Source organism: Oryzias latipes, chromosome 23 (genome assembly GCF_002234675.1).
Source record: "Oryzias latipes chromosome 23, ASM223467v1".
NCBI lineage: Eukaryota > Metazoa > Chordata > Actinopteri > Beloniformes > Adrianichthyidae > Oryzias > Oryzias latipes.
The window spans coordinates 21,765,410-21,782,999 of NC_019881.2; the positions used below are offsets into that span (position 1 = coordinate 21,765,410).

Sequence of the window (17,590 nt, forward strand, 5' to 3'; positions counted from 1 at the left end):
CTCCTGGGCGTTGCTCTCCATCAGTCCAAAGAGAAAATAGGGACAAGTGTTTACATTGTTCAAGAACATAAACATACAGGAATAAACAGTTTCATTCAACTAAACATTCTGTGTCGTGTACAGAGAAATAACAATAATCATCAATAAAAATAAATACAAACAGTGACCGATGCGTCACATGACCCAGGGTGTCCATGACCACTTCCGGGTTACCGGGTTACTTCCGGGTAAACAAACCAACGTTAATGTTGGCGTCGTGTGTGCTTCGTGTTAATGTATGCATGGGGATGGTGAGTCGGCAACCTAGTGTGCACCCAGGGCTACCTGCAGAGGGATAGGGACGGAATGAAAAGGGTAAGCTGATGTAAATGACGTGTTACCGGGTCCGAGCGTGCGCGTCTATGCGCACGTGTGTATGTGTGCGAGCGTGTGTGCATGCGTGTGCGCCTGCAGCGGCAGCTGACGGTTCTACACCGTCACAATCACTATATACTGACTAGCAAAGATTTAGGTTTTCACTTAAAGTTGAAAAGATCATCTATTCATAGGGTGTGCACGGTGGTGTAGCGGTTGCACACAGTGATGCCATGAAACGCAGCTAGGTCTTTTCTGTTTGGAGTTTGCATATTCTCCCTGTGCATGCATGACTTCCTGCTAAAAAATATCCTGCTTCATAGGTTGGTAGGTGACTGTCCTTGTGCTATCCAAGGCAACGGTGACGTGGGGGGCTTGGGTCATCTGGAACACACAAGACAGCGCACAGAATTAGATGTACAGGTGTGTGTTTGTGACTTGCGTGTGGACTAGCAATCTGTCTAACATGCATCCCACTTCAATTCTCAGTAGCTGCGATGGACTCCAGCATTCCCATAATCCTGCGCAGGACTAAAGAAGATGGACGAATCTTTACATGGAAGTGAGATGACTTAGACTTCGAACATCACAAACACATGTGATCTCACATGTACATTAAACATTAATGGATCAGGAAAAGAATCTGACGACGTTTCTGTCGATGTTTCTTGTATAATTGTCTCTTGGAGCTAAGTTCACTTTAGCAATGTTGCAGGGAGTTTGAAGACTTGTCAACATCTATGTCTTTAAAACTATTGTTGTGGACATGATATGTAAAATGTGCCACCATGCATTGCAAGAAGCTTTTAACCCTTTAACACTGAGCTGATCATTCTTTAAATTACTGTACCTTTTCAACCATTCAAGCAACTAATTCGAACAGATTCTGAAGCTGAGAAAAGTTAGAATTGGACTAAGTGACTCCTCCCCCTGGCTTTCCAAAAAGAAAGAGGCTCCAAGAAGCCAAAATCCCATAGACTTCTATAGAGAAATTAACAGCTGTTATTTCTGTTAGTCGTTCTATTGGTCAAGATAATCATTTTTGATCTGTTACTTTTTTTTACATGTTCCTTTATAATCTGCATTTTTTTCATGATATTCTTTCTCTACGTCAAGTTATAAACTGACCAATCAGACGCCTCAATTAAAAGTAGGTGGAGCCTGCTGGCCTACACATTCAACGTCCAAATGTTTGATTGATAGATTTGGTGTAGCGGCCTTTCATTCGGTAGGGGAGTGGTCTTCCAACAAGTAAGTGTTGCAACTCGGTGCAAAGCTTTAGGAAAGCTTAAATGTTATAAACAAAGTGAAGTTTGTCGAGGCAAAATTCCTACAACCAATGATGTTTTTGTAGTTTTGATACTTTGTCTTTGTTTTCTTTCTTTGAATATATTATTTTTCAGAACTAACCGTGATAAGCAACGAAACCAAATGTCGTACGTTTGTATAGCGCTTTTATACCTTCCTCGAAGGCCCAAAGTGTTGTACAGTCACAGTCCCATCCACACACTGTCTTGCCCAAGGAAGTACACTTCGACACATGGGCGGGCAAGGCAAGAATTGAACCAGTAATCTGCCAATCAGAGCTCGAGCGCCCTACCACTGCACCATGGTCGCAAAGGCAAAGGCTGGAAGGAAACAGCTCATATCTGGTTTACTGCAGACTTCCACCTCCTCCCAATGTTAGCATTGATGATGTCATCACTGTTCCTCCTGAATCTAAAGAAACTCTAAAACGTTTTGAGACGTGACCTCGTGAAACATGTCTCAATTCAACAAGGTTCTCCTCTGAGTTGTTTTATAGTTGAGATGCCCAGACCTGAGTCTCGACGTGTCCCCCCACCCACTGAACCTTTCCATCCAGACTGTGGATTTAAAGGACAAACAGCCTAAAGTGGTCTGTGCGTGGCAGCCATTACGCTTGAAGAGTCTGGAAATGAGACCAGATATGGCCGCTGTGAACAATGAGGCTGCATTCACGCAGGTCTGAAGTGGTCTAGTTTGTCAGCGGCTGTGCAGAGATGAAAAATAAGCGTTGGTATGGTTTGTTTTTGTTTACAGCTCCTTATTGGCGCGAGATTGTTTAATAATGTAAGAAAAGAAGCGATAAACCTGGGGGCCATCCATTTTACATTTCTTCATGCTTTAATTAAAGCAGTGACTTCAATGGGACATGCGAGAGGGGGCTCATTTCTGCACACCCACGCCAAGAAAAAAAAAAAACAGGAACACGCATAGGCTCCCACACACACACCTTTGACAGCATAATAATTGAGCCTACATCTCTTGAATCTGGGTCACAGGCATGCAGAGGCTACACTCTCTTTGATGTGTCATTAGGCTTCTCTGTTTCTTCAAGTGCAGCACTATTCAAGGGGAAAATACCGGGTTGTCCAAGTCGCCACCAGGAGTGTAATTTAGCATTGGTTAATGGTTATTACCGGTTTTCAGAGGATTTCAGTTACAAAACACTTCAAGGTTTCTCTCTACGAGACAACTTCAGTTTTTTTATTTATAACTATTTAAAAAACCTCATGAATGAAACCTCATCGAGAAGAGCATAAAAAAATTAATATCAGCAATTATGATCCTGATTACACATGTAATCTATAGTCTTCTTCGGTTGTACATCGCCTGGTCAAAAATGCTCAGAGATGCAGGAAGAAACACGGTCATCAAGCATGGAAGTCCATCACTTCCTACCATCAGGCTGTAAACATCCACAGGCTTTTTAATCCTTTAAAGACCCAATCGCATAAAAATGCTGTTTTGGGAGTTTTTAACATGTTATTGTGGCATTTCTTTGACAACATATCTAAAGATAAGTAAACTTAAAATTGTATCTCCGAGCATTTCTTTATTTAAATCATAACAAATTAGAAGAACACGAAAAAATGTCAGTTGAAGAAGATCCATATGCTGGGCAGGCACCAGCTCCCTGCTCTACTCCGTCCTCTTGTAGATACTGTCCATTGTTAGCTAGAAGGAGAGTGTGTAAACAGAGAGCTCTCAGCATTTTGGAGGGGGGTTGCTCTGCAACTCCGCAACTCCGCAGAGAAAAGTGGCTTTGCAACACTTAACAGAATTAATGTGTGGAATATCGGTTTGAGTCCAAATTGAATTCTTGCTTTTTCATTTTCAACAAAAATGCACATTTCATGACAGACAGCTGGTTTGTTGAGGGAGATCTGCAAAAAAGGAGTAAAGCTGAGAAAAAAATCAAATCTGCAACATGAAAGTCTTTTCCTAGGCAGTGATTAAACTATTACACATTTAAATAAGTTCATTTACCTGCTTATTCCTTTTACATAATAATAATCCTTTAATCCTTTTCTGCAAACAGGAACTACAGGGTGTTTCGTATAAAATCTCTGAGAATAAAAATGAACCTCTCTGTTGCTGGTCATCACAAAATGGACTTAACAGCAAAAATTGTAACTTTTAAAAACTTGGAGGATAACTTTGTTTGTGGCTTCAAGTCAAAACAATGCGTTGGTTGGTTGGTTGGTTGGTTGGTTGGTTGGTTGGTTGGTTGGGTTTGTTTGTGAGTTTGATGGTTGGGATGGCAGCGGCTAAGGCGGTAGAGCAGGTAGTCCAATGATTGAAGGGTCGGTGGTTTGATCTCTGCTCCCCCCAGCCACCTGTTGTGTCGTTGGGCAAGACACTTCACCCTCCCTGCCTCTAGTGTGGCCTCCATCATCACCAAATATGAATAAGGAGTGAATGAATAATGGACACAATGAACGCGCTTTGAGCGTCTGGAAAAGCACAGATAAATCTAATCCATTATTATTATTATTATTGCTCGATTCAACATATATCAGAAAATAACTAAAATCACTGGCACAAACCTTTAACTAGAGGCAAGGTGGGGTTGAATGTCTTGCCAAAGGACACTTCGACAAATGGGCGGGCAAGGCAACAATCGAACCAGCAATCTTCCAATCAGGGGTCGACCGCCCTTCCACTGCACCACGGCCGCAAAGGTGAAGATTGGAAGGAAAACAGCTGATATCTGGTTTACTGCAGACTTCCAGCTCCTTCAACATCCTTCATTGGATTTCCAGAGAGTCCACTTAAAGGTAGTATGGCAAACAATGCTGTAAAGGTAGAGGAAGAGCATGGGGGAAATGGATGAAGGATTGGGGATTGGTAATGTAGGTTGCACAGAACCAGATTATGAATTGGGGTACTTCTATCACAGTTGTTTCAACGTGCGACCTCCCCCTGGACTTTATTATTACATCCTCCGCAGAGCTGCTCTGGCACATATGGAGCCTGCCACTCATGGCTTCAGCCAATAATTCTGCTCTCAGAGTGGCTTTGAATTCGTTCCCTTCCACAAGTAGCTATTCATATTAAAACAAGCACAGATATGAGAGCGCGAAGACATATTAAATCATCCATCCATCCATGTTCTGCTCCGCCTTTTCCCTCCATGTGTAGCTTTGGTTTTTATTGAACAGGGATTTTGCTTCAGCCAAATTATGAAGGAGACAGAATGTCTCTGATTGCAAAAAAAGAAAGATGAGATGAAAAGGAAAGAGCTACGGACAGTCCAGATGGAGACTTGTGAGCCTTCGCGCTTCTTGTTGGGTGTGAAGCGTGTGCGTGATTGTCTGCGATCTATCACCCAATCTGCCAGAAGAGGACGAGCTTTATCTCACAATAAAAACTGGCTCTTCTAATTGGCTTGAATGTTGTGGAGCTAGTCAGGCGTGACGCACTAGGCTGCTGTCTCCGCTACAACCCCGTGTGAACATCCTCAAGACCTCGCTCTGCCTTTTCCCTGCGTGCTTTCTGAATTCCACAGGCCTCCTCCTTCCAGTCGCTCTGCCTTAGGAAAGAAAAGGAGGATGCTTTTCCCTCCTTTAAGCCTTAGTCACATACAAGAGGGTTAACCCGGACGAGTGCTGTAGAGTTTTCCCTTGAGGCTCAAATGGCCACTTCAAGGCATGTGAACATGGAACCTCCCATTGTCATGAATGTGGTAGGTGTATCGTAAAGTAATCGAAGGCTAAAGCTACGTTTAATGTGAAAAGGGCGTCCAGTTTCAATGTTAAGTCAGAGGTCATCCAATCGTAGCACATTCAGAGTTAAAATATCTGAACTTTGGCAAGGAAGACGTGTCCCATCAACCAATCAAGAAGTCAGCTTTGGCCCATGAGGCGTTGATTAGTAGGTGGAGTCCGAAACTAACAAGTTCTCCTAAACTTTAGGATCTTTTTCTATTTTCTCTGTGTGAATTTTGCCAATTAATGGGCTTCGGACTGTCGGCCAAAATGTATGAATAAAAAAAATAATTACATTATCTTTTTTCCATCAAGACAATTGTAAAACTTTCCTCTATTTTTTTTTTCTTTTGCCTGCAAACAGTCCATATCTACATGTAGGGGCAGTTGGGACTAAACCCTTGTGGTCACATATACTTTCAGCTCCTTTGGTTCCTTTTCTTCCATCCTTCCACTCGTTTTCTGCCACCTTCAGTCCAGTTCCAGTTGGCGCACCGCCCTCCGTCCATCTGTGACCTCTCCTCCCTCCTCAGTCTGTCTCATCAGGACTGTCCTCCTCTGATTTCCTGTCTGTCAAACATGATCTGTCCTCTCGTTCATTTTCTCCTCCATGCTGCTTCCACGTTTGCTCATTTGCCAGCTGGGAGGCGGAGCCTGGCTCCACGTTTACGTTCCTTTTGACAGATGTGTAATAATGTTCTCTTCAGGTGTCACAAAAGCGGGTGATCGAGGATCCCCCGGGCCAATATTTGCTCAATTATTTCAGCTCAGATATTGCCATCTAATGAAATCTGAAACATAATGCAGAAATCGCAGGACAGGGGAGCAGATGCTGGTAATATGCCCTGACAGATTCACTGATTATACACTGCAGAGCCTCATTCCGTTTCTGGAGACTTCACTCCCTTCAAGAACAGTCTGTTAAATGCCACTTAATTACAAGACTAGTAAAGACCACACGTGTGCACACAAACTCATGTGTAAGTCATCATTAAGTCCGGTTTTAAAGATAGGAATAATAGTTATTAATTCTCTTGGACCAGCCTGACAGCAGAGCTTGACAATAGAAGGAAATAGGGTAACAGTTAATATTGATAGAATTAAAATGCTTGATTGGCAGACTTAGTTCATGGTGAATTAAAACGCTCCACTTGCAGTTCAGTCAACTGAAATTAGCCAGAAAAGGAAGTGTTTTTAAGCATTTCTGTTGGAGCAGTCCTGAAGGCTGAACAGAGAAAACCTCTGATGCAAAAGCAGTTTTGGAACAGCGTCTGAAGTCGTCTGTTGGTGATGAGAAAGATTGGTCAGAGTGAGGTCAAGCCTGGCCTTTAGTCACGCCGCTCCTCTACAGTCCACGCCTGTCTTTACTGTTTGCGCTGTTCACGTGATACGTGCGCACTCCTGACTGTCAGAGATGAGGAAATTAGACAGAGTGTAGTTCATGTGGACATCTTATGATAGGATTTATATATCACCTGCAAACCCCATGCATGTGTTTTTGCGTGCTGTGCATGTTAACATGCTATATCTAACCTTTCTGAGTTAGTTTTAACTTCCTTTCCCCGTTGTTTTAAACTCTGGATGCTCTTTTCAACAACTCCATCAAGTGCACCATTGGAGGTAAACCCTTTATTAGTGGGAGGAAGGCTGCAGCACACTCTGCTGCCCCAGCAGACAATGGTGTAATCAACAGGGAACCAGTGGGGCCCTGAAATCTTCCCTGTGAGTGCAGAGAAGAATCAGGCAGGGAAATGAAGGATGGTACCTGTGTCTTTGTCTGACAGTTCCTCCTCTACGTGCCCCCCCCCCCCTACTGGCAGCACTCATCAACAATATTTATCAAAGTCTGCTACCTGCTCAATTAGATCATGACTCTGCCCGACAACAACCCAATCAAACTCAGCAATGATGCACAAACGCAGGTGCATCTTGATAAATTAGAATATCATGAAATTTGACACTCTTTTTATTTTGAACTCACAAAATGTGAATATTTCATCCAGAAAAGTATAAATACTTTGTCTTTGGCTGTATTCTTGTGGCATGAAGAAGGAAGGTCTTTTGGTCTCCAGAGATTGGATGGAACTCCACCAGCAGATGAGACGGATGGAAACTTGACTGTGGACCTCACTGACTTGGGTTCAGCGCTTCAGTTGATCCATTCAGTTGGGTTACATTCAGAAGGTTCCGGAGTGTTCAGTCAGTCAAAACCATCTGAGTTTGCTAATGAGCAGCAATCCGTGCTGAAATGCAGACAGCAGTGGGCAGTGGGGTGGAGTGTCCTGCTCCTGGACACCAGGGTAGCCTGCAATTGAACTACCAACCCTCTGACTGGTATATGACTGCTCTGCCACACAGCTACACACAGCTGTTGTTAGCAAATGATGTGGTCTTGCTGGTTCAGCTGCATCACAACCATCTTTGTGATACAGCTGAGACCAACGTTAGCATCTCCAAGTCTGAAATCCTAGTTTTTTAAATGGAAAGGGACTTCAAGCCCAGTCTAAAATACCACTTTAGAATATGGGGGGTGTCAACAGTCAGCATATTAAAGGTTTATAAGCTGAAGCTCAGGACCCAGAAAGATGGAGGGAGGATGTCGAGTGCCGACGTTATTTATCCAACTCTCCGCCTCTACACATCCCTCTGCTCCGGCATGTTATTAAAAACAAATAGTTCTATTCTCTTCAGACTCACACATACTCACCCCCACATCACACAATATTATATGATAATACTACGTAGAAAACTCAATGGAAAACGTACTAGATCATTTAAATTGTTTGTTTTTTTCTGGAGTTTTCTTCTCGTATTTGTAAACTAACCACATGATCTGTAATGACACGTCTAAATCAGGAGTCTGATGCAACCACAGCTTTCCAGATTTGACGTTTTCCAAACTGCTTACGACAAATAATAATGAAAACATACGCCATAAAGGACAGAGAGGAAAGTAAATGATGCTGCACTGTTATCCAGTGAATATCGAGTAAAATATTGAGCACCTAACATGGTAAGGAGTTCAAGAAAGAGGAAATAAAATGACATGAAGAGAACAGCCTGTTAAAAAATATTTACATGGGTTTCAAAAATTGTATTTTTGTTATGCATTTGTATTAGATAAGAAAAAATAATGTACTTTTCTCAATAGGTTTAGACCAGAAGGAAAGTTCATTGAGACATCGTGTAACTGTCCCTAACACTACAATTGCGCAAGATTTTAGAGTTGGGACTTTTTCTTTTTCTTTGATTCTAGTAAAACCTAACTTCAAATCATCTTTTATGGCTTATCCCAAGCCGGGTCACCAGGGCAGTAATCTCAGCAGAGATGTCCGGACCTCCGTCAGCTCTGTGGCAGAACCTCGAGGGTATCCGAGACCAGTGGAGTGTCTTGGTATTCTCAAGAGCCCCAGCCAGTGGGACATACCATAGAATAGCTCTTCAATGAGAACTATTCTTGCCCGAGCTCCATCAGCTGTTTCTTTTTATGGTAGAGCCACAGCAGCTCTACTCCAAGCTCCTAACCTTAACTCTACGGGGGCGCTCTGACACTGGATTTAAAAAAAAAAAACATCTAGGACCCAAAGCTTATGTTCACAGGTGAGAGTCCAAACCTTCAGCATGTTGACCAGTAAACGAATGCTTTGCCTGTGTACTCAGTCCCTCAAGATTGTAGAAACGTTGTCCATAAATTGGTGAAAAGGGGCATCTCTGCCAGAGTCCAGCATGCATTGAGAACATTGCTTAAATATACTATGGCTGTGGTGCAAAGGTAGAGGGGTTAACCTCTGATTGCAGGGCAGTGGGTTCAGTTCCCACCTTGCCTGCTAATGTGTCAAAGTGTCCTTGGGCAAGACACTGAACACCGCATCTGTCCTGGGGGAAAGGGGTTAAATAATTATACACCATTTGCCACTGACAATAAGAACCAGCTTTCTGCTCAGGTTGTACAGAGACCATAGAAGGGGGCTTGGACCCCATAGTCCCAGTGCACCTCAGTAAAGGCCATGACCCAAAGAGTACATGTAAGGTGTGGAGCCGACCCAATGTTCCATTGGCAGCTTGAGAACAATATGGTTCCTCCAGGATCAGATGAATCACCAATATCTAACTTTTGCTCATTGTTTTAACAGGAAAATGTTGGGACTTTTGTCAGGGTAGTGTAACACCAGCTGAAGTGGTGACATTTTTCATTTTCAGATTAGCATAATACATTCTTAAAACCAACTAAATTGGCAAAACCAAATGTAGAATTTGGAAAATAATCCCTCCACCACTTTAATAAAAATGTAGATTTTGACAAACCCCCTCTTGTGATCATCAGCATGCTCCATCCATTAAACACGGCTGCTGGTATGCAAAACGTGTCGAACAAAAAGATCTCAGTTGTTTGCCCCTGAAGAAAGATCACTTGATGCTTTAAAGTGTGACTGAATGGCTAATGGAAGAGGTGCCTCTAATCCTTCGGCCCCCACTTTGGGCCCCTTGCTGCCTGCTCTGTATGCATCAGGGTAGACCATTCAAGGCAGCTCATGCTAATTCTCTCCCAAAAGAAAGCAATTAGACCAGTGCACTCATCTAATGCTCAGAGGAGAATGAGGAGGGGAGAGAAAAGGGAAGATGGGAGAAAATGAGTGAGAACAAATGACAAAACAGAGAGATGCTGAACTTGTGTGTCCATGACGGCTCTAGAACCACTTCTGGTGATTAGTGATGGCTCATTTAGTTTCTGAAATGTTCAAGATAATTCAATAAACAACTGTGTTTGTGGACCTGACTCATAAAAGGCACTTTGGGCTCACTGGGTTTGGATTGGGATGACATCCATGCAGGTTCAGACTGCAGGTACGACAGAACTCAGTAGCCCACCAACAGCATGACTTCTCTTGTATAGGGTCAACCCTTCTATACTCTGGACCACATTGACTGTATATTAGAACTGGACAGAGTGGCTCCAAATTTTTTCCTTTATGATATTTTTATTCTGTAGTTTAGGATATTCAAGTTATAAGCTGACCATTCAGATGCCTCAATAAAAGTAGGTGGGACCTGATGGCCCCCACATCCAACATTCAAAACATTTGATTGACATATTAGGTGTAGCCTGCTATCAGGTGGTAGGGGTGTGGACATCCAACAAGCTCACTCCTTATTGGCCAGAGTGGTCTCCATTGAAACTTAGATGGAGTTGCTTACTGACGACGTCTGGCTCCAACAAACCTGGTGACTGGATGTTACTCGGTGCCAGAAGCAGACCATTTCCCATGGGTGAGGCCACACTCACTCGGTTCAGTTCTCTTATAAAGTCAATGGACTACACACACTAACTGGATGATTGCTGTCAAATACCACCAAAAAACAAGGAATATAAGTAAATTTCTAAACAAATGCACACATTTCTTTAAACCTTTTAACACAGGAGATGTTTTAGACAACATCTAAACAACGCGCTCTCTTTGACGTACTGTAACTCCTCAAACGTTCACACGATCAACATAAAACAGCCGGCTCTGACGCATCGTTTTATAACGGCTTTGCACACATAACTAATGTAAACTGATGCATAATGGCGCAAAGTTGCTTTTCTCCACAAGATAATTAACTACTTTATGTTTGGAGTGTTGCACATCAGCACAAGGCGGCTTTTCTCCACTTCAGAATCCACTGGAATTACATTAAACGAGTAAATGAAGAGCCATGGTAGGCGAAAGAATGTAAAATAAAAAGTGGAGGAAAATCTCCATTGTTAAAGGGTTAAATCTATTAGGCTATATAACATCAATTTGAATGGACAGAAACAATGCAGCCCAAGCCCCCCCCCCCCCCCCCCGCGCTTTAAATAGGGCCTCGATTGGCCGTCGAGTACAGTGTTTGGTGGGATTAACAACTCTTCACACTCAGTTTCACAAACAAGAAGAGTACACATGCAGCTTTGGGGTGTTTCTATAGACGCTCTCCACAGACAGTGAAGTCAACTTGACAGAAACTTGCAGGTCTGGATTGGACTGGCTTGGAAAGCTTGAACTTTGATCACTCCAGGACCTGCAGTTTTATTGTTTCCTGTTTACTGATGGATTGGAAATGATGGGGTAAGATATGAATGTGCGTGTTTGGGTCTGTGCCGTCCCCCCTCGGTGCTCCTCATATGGACTGGGGTTATGTTGGCTGCTGGCTGTCATGTCAGATTATCTAAATACTGATGTGGAGCCGGTATTGAAGGGTTTTTCTTGAAAAGCGAATACAGCCTAGCAAGTCTCAAAATGTAGTTTTCAAACCATAATATCTAAAAATTGTACCACTTGGTCTCTGCACATTCATACTAACAAGTATCTCCAATAAACATTTACACACACCAGTCATTACAAGAAACATGACCATAAAATACTTCAAAATCAGCTCATACACAGCAATGAGGCACAGCCTCAACAGAATCTCTCTCCCTTTTACATTTCAATTCTGCTTTCTATTTTGTATTCACACATTTTAAAGCAGCTATTATTAATAATGCTTTCATATCCACCACACGCTGCGGGTGAATGATGCTGAGTTCACTTGGTCGGATGAGCTGCAGGAAACAGGAGACTGGATCCACTGCTGGCACATAAGCTAGATTTACAAGGTTTAGATACGACGGTGCAGGACGGGAACGAGCGTTGTAAACAACACAAACAGGGAACAAAGCAATAGCACACATGCTGATGTTGTTACAAGGAAGACAATCTGGATTGTTTACTACCCAGTTGCCTTATGCTTTCTCCCGATCACGTTGGTTTTACCCACAGATATACCATCTTTTTCACATTATAGGGCACATCGGCTTAGAAAGGGCATGTACGGATGTCATGTATGAGATGCATCGAACAGTAAGGCCTATAAAGAGAGTTAAAGAGACAGAGATAAGTCCATCAGTCACTCAGACTTTATCAACTGTGTTGACAGTAACTAGAACTTGTTTGTAACACGCTACACGTTAGCCATGTTGTTAGCGTGTTCACAATACCCATAACTCCCCACCTTAAGTGCAACACATAAAGAAACAGACTGGTACCACTAAAACAAACGCTACTGGGATTACGCTAACTACCAACTTCGTTAGTGACACGTAAATATTTACAAGCTTTTTGACAGCCAACCTTGTTTGCAAACAATTAATATTTTCACTTCAAAATCAGTAAACACAACCAGATTTAGGCTTCTACGTGAACCTTGGAGTGCGTAAAATACACAAGTGGTCTCCAACTTTTTACAGGTCACAAACCAGTTTAATGTCAGACAGTAATTTTATGGACCATTCTGTACGACGCTAAAGTTGGTGTTTATTTTGTAATCTTTTGTTTTCAGGAAAATCTATTTTTTTAGTTCATATACTACTACATGAAGTTTAGTTGAATTTAATAGAAGATTCATTCCTTTTTTTATCGACGCCATTTTAGAACTTAATTCAAGCTCAAATGATTTTTTTATGGCAAAAAGATTAAGTGTAAGTAATTTTGTTGTTTCGTTAAATCTTAAATTGTTCTATTTAAAATAGAAGAGTAGTTTCTGTGCTTAAGTTTCTTAACAGTCGCCTGTATAATATAGCTTAGCTGTAGGAACATTTGTAAAAACTTTAAAGAGTCTCCTTTTACAAGTTTCCACAAATCAGAAAGTTTTTTTTAATATAGGGGGGGTTTAAACTTCAATTTTATTAAAATGTGATGTCGATTTTTGCCTTAAATATCAAAGTTAAAAACTGGACATCAACTATGGTTGCCCTGGACCATTCTAAACCGGACCGGACTGTACCGCTCAGTGGAAACGAGGCTCACATGACCCACGGATTGGTGCCACTACCATACATGACTGTTTTCTATGATAAAATCACACCAGTTCCTTCAGAAAAGACATGCTTCTGATTTCCGTCAAAGATGCCATTTTTCTTTCAAATGGATCAATCCTAAATGTCAGACGGCTGAAGGACCTGAAACCAAAGGCCGCTGTTTTCGTCAGTGAGTGATGGAAACTGTTAATTCATCTGCGCGGCCACGCCAGCGTTTGAGAGCTGACTGGCCTTGACTGGATCCAAACACAACAGTGCTTGCATCTTCCTCGCCGAGGAACAAAACAAAATGCTTTTACTGAGCGGCGAAGAGGTGGTACTTATTAGCTCTCTGATAAAACTGCTGCCGGCCTCAATCTGGGATAAAGAATCTTCCAGCCGATTCAATTCCAGCTGAGGAGGACATTTTTGTGGTGCTGGACGGCAAGGCAAATTCATAAAGTGTTCGAATATTAGCGCCAAGCGACGGGCAGATATTTAACCGTATCTGTGACCTTGTTTATGTAAAGTCTTCAGGTGGTTCGATTCTCTGAACTCCTCCAACAACTCATCCGTCTTGCTAAAGCATGCATGAGTGGCGTTCAGCTCTATAAATAGTTTTTTTGCCATCAAAGTGTCAGGTGAATTAGCTTGTGCAGAGTGCATGAGACAGCCTCGGGGCAGCTCCAGGGACGAGCTGACAAACTACTCATTCAGTTACACTTACAGCTTGTGATGACCTGGATTCAATTAATCAATGCATGTTCAGTCACGGAGCAAAGCGCGTCGGTTACAAATCAACTAAAATACAAAAACTCATCCAGAATGATCTCCTCTGTCAAGAAAAAGCTCTTCGCAGGAAAGGCAGTGATGCTTGTCAGCTGAGTCCTTCCAGGTTAGCTGGAAGTTCCCGTTTTCCTCAAGTCTCCCCAAGTAGATCTGTACAACAAGAGGACTCTTGAGCAGTGTTTGGACTCGATAAAAAGTGATCAATACTCTTAGATTCCCTGACTTCACAGTCACCAGCGGTTGTTTGGTCACTGCCAGCAGCACAGTTCTGCTCTCTTTGAGGTTTAGAAATCCTTCAAAAGCTTCCCTCAGCATCACCGCCGTCGTCTCTTTGCTCTCGGTCACCGCGGAAGCCTCACGCAGCCCCATCTATCAAAGAAGTCACGGCGGCACCGCCAATTGATTCCCCTAATCGAATATCATTATTACCAGCAATTAGCCGCACCGTGACTTAAGTTAAAAATCCCTAATTAACAAATGTCGTCTCGAGCGGAGAAAAAAAAAAGATGCCTTTGAGAAATGCACAGTCTCATAAAACTGTGCACGAGCATGTAATTCTCCCAGTCTCTGCACTGGAAGACATTTAAAGACTCTTATTAATCACATCATGTCGGCGTGTTTAACGCAGCGTTTACCGCTGCAAACAGGACTCCACCCGTTTGGCGCTCACTCAGCAGATGGCCTACTCAAGACGAGCTGGGGCTTAATTACTGCTGATTCAAACACAACTTTGTGTTAATGGAGACGTACCATGTTTGTTGCTGAAAGACAACATTTCATTTAAAGGCTCCTTCATTAATTAGTCTAATGGCTCAAATAAAGGCTGCAGGAGAAGCAGGTGAGGAGGAAATATGAAGAAAAGCTATATTTCTGGAGGGATGCAGTAGAACTTTTCACAAACTCACTCAGTTCACATTAAAGCCTAAAAATGGTGGTGGGGGTTCATAACCTGTGATCCCTTCAACACCAAAGCTTTAGCTGTTGACGTTCTTTAGATTACAGAAACACTTCAACCGTTTAAGCAATTAAAGTAATTCCAACGGTTTCAGAAGTACAGCACTAAAATGTTTACGCAATCAAGGTTGAATAGTTTTATCTTATGGGGTAAAAGGTTTTTAACAAATCGATAAAAGTAGATTCTGTATCTGTGATGTGAATAAAACTGTTTGCAAAGAATTGAATTTTTTTCGTCATACAGGACGACAGTCTAGAAAAAAAAACACATCTGCACTCTGCTCTCTTCACGGAAGAGCATAGGTGAAAAAAAACGACCCCACTTGTACAGAAATCCCAATGAGTCACCTGCTCAAATCAGCTGATGGGATTATTAGGAAGATTTTGAAAATATGATTTGAGAGGACCGCCAGCAAACAAGTCAAAAGAAGTTTCAGGATAAATATGTTTGTTGCAAATAGGACTGAACTGATTCCAGGTTCTGATTAATGGAGTATGTTTTGGATCTCCACAGGACGGCATTACCGATTTAAAGGCACCGTTTTCATGTCATATCGAGCTTTGTTAATTAAATTTAAGGTGTTCCTTAAGGTTCCATAAGGTGAGAAAAGAAGCTGTGCGCTGAGATGCAACACTTTACAGCAGTGATCAACACAAAGCATTTGTTCATAAATTGGCACAAAACCGCCTTCCTGTAAAGCAGAATTAGTTGGAATAAATTGCATAAACATTCGAGGAATTATGGTGCTGGATAACAGCATGCACAGAGTTTTCTAGTATTGGAGCCCAAACCAATACATTTTAAGATGTGGTGAAACCAAAGAGTGAGTTTCTAACGTGTTTGTCCTCTTTCTTTTCATGGTAGTAGATCCATAAGATTTGACTCATTTTAAATGTCTTTTACAGCAGTGACTGAACTCATATTGAGCTTTAGAAGGTTCATTCATTTCTTCTGGACTACAGAAAGTGGAGGAAAAAAAAACACACAAGAATACAGAACTCTGAGGGAAAAGAAAAGATGGAAGTGAACCCTGTAATTCAAGCCGAGTCAAATGTCAGCGGAGTTGGAGGCAGGCGACGGGAGGAGGGCTTTTAGCTCCACGACGGAGGTCGGGGACGCTGGTTGGAGAGCGGTCATGGTCGGCGGGTGTCTGCCGAGGTCTTTGTTAAAGCCCATTCTCCCTATGACTGCGGGGGGAGGAGGAGAGGCGAGGAGGCAGAGGGAAAATCAATGGAGCTGCAGGAGACCATCCTCTGGCTCGGCACGACTCCCACACTCACACAGCTCTCAAAGCTCTCTCCTGCTCTTTATACTTCAGCTTGACCCCTGCTTTCCTTTTATTTCTCCTCACCTTCTAGCCGTCTAGTTTCCGCGATCTTACGCCACTGTCTGTCCTTCTTTGACATTTCCCTCTTTTTTTCCTGACGAACATTACTATTGTTGAATATTATTATTATTGATCGACCTTTGGGTCCAGGAGACTGCAGTCTGGATCTTCTATTGCTTTAAACATCCAACTGGAATCAGAAAAGCACACTGAGGTTTCACCAGGACACAGTCACAGATTATCCATGGGGGGACAGAAATGGAGGCATTTAGCCTCCATCTGTCTTCAGTGGAGGGCCAACACTTTAAAGACACACAGTCAGACTTTTCTGCTTGATAACTAAAGAATGACCCACCAAGCACTACGGCCCGCTACAGACCTCTGAGCCCCTACTGAGGGGAAACATGGACCAAAAATGTACTGATCTCCTAAAATTTGATGTTTTAATCTCAGTCAGAAAAGCAGCTATAACGGTCCAAAGAGAACATATCTGTAAAGCGCTAACATGACATTAATAATGTAAGAAAGGAAATGGAGCACTGCAAACCTGTGTCCGCTGGACGAAACCTTTTGGGTTTTTTCCTGCGTGAAACAATAACTGGTCAGTGTGAGGAAAGGTGCATTGTGAGTGTGAGAACTAAAAACCAATGGGTACACATGTATTTCAGCTGGATCACAATAAACCACATGAACCTTAGATCCTATTAAAAAGACGTGCTGGGCCTGGTCCAACCATCCTTCACATATATAGAAAATTCTGCAAATACTACTTTAATAGTGTAAAAGTGAAGGTTTAACAGACAACCACAGAAGTTATACTTGATTTCAGCAGTCTAAGACACAAAAAAGCCTCAGAACGTTTGACAAAATTCCTAAAAGGAAAGGAATTTTAGTCGCCGTGATGTCATTCCAACATGCATGTTCAGAGGCCTTAAGAGCACGAAAACAGCAAATAATACACACTCTTTGAACTACGGTAAATGTACGCAGTTAAAATAATTCCAAAGTATTTACACTTTACTATCATTTTGGTGCAACTCCATGACAGAATCATTCAATTTATGGCACAAGTGGTTGGACAGTTATGACATAAAGGATGTCAGCACTGGAACTAAAGCTCTGGTGATGAGAGTTAAAGGAGATGGATCAGTAATAAAAAAGTAATGGGTTCCACCAGAGCCCTAATCAGAACCCTGTTAGGCACATTTCAGATTAACCAAATACCAGAATTTCCACTAAGGCAACATTCACACCGGGATTGGCAACACATGTTCAAGCGACTGGTTCCATTGAAAAGTCTATGTGAATGCAAGTAAACGTGCATTAGGGGCTTCCGTGTTCAAAACTCTCGTGTT

The 17,590-nt window shown here is 42.3% G+C and overlaps 1 long non-coding RNA gene across 1 annotated transcript in view; it reads right to left on the bottom strand.

The window, feature by feature from the left end:
* Positions 1 to 288: 288 nt before the first annotated feature.
* Positions 289 to 17,590, bottom strand: part of LOC111946946 — a 112,930-nt gene continuing 95,628 nt past the window's right edge. Inside the window, exon 4 of the long non-coding RNA XR_002872799.1 lies at positions 289 to 738. This is a non-coding gene — a long non-coding RNA (uncharacterized LOC111946946). The remainder of the gene's footprint in view (positions 739 to 17,590) is intronic.